Consider the following 2,358-nt stretch of genomic DNA (forward strand, 5'->3'; position numbering starts at 1 on the left):
AGAGAGAGAGAGAGAGAGAGAGAGAGAGGAGAGAAGGAAAACAAGAGTGCGCACAGACAGACAGCGAAACAGGGATCGAGTTCACTGCGCATGCTTCAACGCATCCACGCAGCTGCCTGCCTTACGAAACCATTCTTGTCTTACTTCCTGCTTGTCTCACTGCCTTTATAACACACCCACTATCACACAGATACATATTATTATTACAGATTGCAGATTACAGATATTAATATTATAGATTATTATTATTACACAGATACAAAGACGCCATCTTCTGCTCCCCGCACAAGTTCGTGGGCGGTCCGGGAACGCCTGGTCTGCTCATCGCCAAGAAACATCTCTTCAGGAATGCCATCCCGCATGGCGTCGGCGGCGGAACCGTGCTGATGGTGAGACAGATAGCGGCCGACGATCGCTGCTTGCCGAGCGACGCTGTAGGATGTGTGTGCCGCGGGCGTGCCAGTTTTTGTAATGGCGTCTGTGCTTCCGCATGGGGCTGCGCGTGTGGCCGTGTATGTTGCGCGGGGTATAGCTATAAAAAGTAAAATAATAATAATAATAATAATAATAATAATAATACGCGTGCGTTTACGTGCATACGCCACTGCATGGGTACGCGTGACGTGCGTGTGCGTGCAACGGGCGGTATGTTCCTGTGTGATTAATATAATAAAATATTCAATGAAAAACGGTTTGAATAATATAATAAAATATTCAATTAAAAACCGGTGTGATTAATATAATAAATTATTCAATGAAACACCGAGTGCAGGCTTAAAATAACATAATTATCCATATTTAACGGATCTTGGTACCGATGGACAGGTCATTTCATTTATATTTATAATGTTATAATCAATATATTATATTTGATGCTCGTTTATGTTCACTCGTACTACCACTACGATAAAATATTAGGACTGATTGTGACTGATCTTTCTAACAATCTTTCTAACACCGTAACTTCCAGGTTTCCCGCGCTACTCACATCTATTTAAGCAACATTGAACACCGCGAGGAGGGAGGCACTCCGGAGATCGTAGGCTCCGTGCGTGCCGGCATGGTGTTCCAACTGAAGCAGCAGATTGGTTCTGACGTCATAGAGCTACGCGAGGAATGTCTGTGCAAGTACGAGACATTATAGACTATTATAGCCAAATAGCAGTAGCCGCAAAGGTATATTATGATTTGTTATATTTTTATCATGATCGTTATTATTGTTATCATTAATACTATAATCATTATTATTATTATTATTATTATTTCCAAAGTGGATCACGGCATTAGCCGGTGGCTTCTGGGTTGACCGTGTCCTAACCTGGGACATAGGGATTCAATCCAGAATTTTTCGCAGGATGTGTGCTGTTCCCAGTAGGGCAATTTTTTGCACTTCTTGGGCAGTGTGGTGGCCAGGTAGTTCCTTAAGGTTCTTCTCAAAACCATTCTTTAGAGAGCCAAGGGCTCCAACCACCACTGGTACAATTCTCGTCTTCGTATTCCACATCCTCCTAATTTCGATCTCCAGATCTTTGTACTTGGTGAGTTTGTCTCTTTCCTTCACCATGATGTTAGAGTCATCTGGTACGGCTACGTCAATCAACAGACATCGTTTTTCTTTCCTGTTGTGGAGCACTATATCAGGGCGGTTTGCAGGTATCGTGCGATCTGTCTGCACTGCCATATCCTACATTATGGTAGTATCTCCGATGTTGGTAACTGGTCTCGGAGTATGTTCATACCACTTATCAGGTACTTGCTCACCAAGTTCTCTGCAGATTGACCAGTGCAAATAGCTGGCTACCTTGTTATGGCGATTTATATACTCGGTTGGGGCCAGCACTGTGCATCCGGAGATGATGTGGCTGATAGTCTCCTCTGCTTTGCTGCACATTCTGCACTTACTGTTGACCTGTTGCTTGAGGATGTTGCGTTGATGGTATCTGGTGTTGAGTGCTTGGTCTTGGGCTGCAATGATCAGGCTTTCTGTCTCCCCCTTGAGCCCGGAACTACTGAGCCAGGCAACACTTGCAGTCTTGTCGACAAATGGCCTGTCGAGGCTCTTGTAGAATCTTCCATGCAAAGGCTTGTTCTTCAATACCTCGATCTTCTCTGCTTCTATATTGGTCTTCAGTCTCTGCTTTGTTGATGATTGGCTGGTGGGCTGAGGAGACAAGTACTTGGCTTTGATTTCAGCCTTTTGAAGTACAGCCTTTCTGCTCATCTGTGAGAATGTCGCTGTTCTGTAAGTGATTGTAGAGGCGGTTGCTGATTGCAGCAGTGAGAATCTTGTAGGTGGTAGGCGGGCAAGTAATTGGTCGATAGTTCTTAGGTTCTTTTGTATCCTTGCCTTTTGAAAGA

At 44.2% G+C, this 2,358-nt stretch overlaps 1 protein-coding gene across 2 annotated transcripts in view; it reads right to left on the reverse strand.

The window, feature by feature from the left end:
* Positions 1 to 136: 136 nt before the first annotated feature.
* Positions 137 to 2,358, reverse strand: part of LOC106817059 (probable ATP-dependent RNA helicase DDX11) — a 23,577-nt gene continuing 21,355 nt past the window's right edge. For both annotated transcript variants that reach the window (XM_014821707.1, XM_014821708.1), the window contains one exon: positions 137 to 147. The gene's annotated coding sequence lies outside the window, so the exon portion shown is untranslated. The remainder of the gene's footprint in view (positions 148 to 2,358) is intronic.

This window comes from Priapulus caudatus, unplaced genomic scaffold (assembly GCF_000485595.1).
Source record: "Priapulus caudatus unplaced genomic scaffold, Priapulus_caudatus-5.0.1 Scaffold1580, whole genome shotgun sequence".
In the NCBI taxonomy this organism is placed as follows: Eukaryota; Metazoa; Priapulida; class Priapulimorpha; order Priapulimorphida; family Priapulidae; genus Priapulus; species Priapulus caudatus.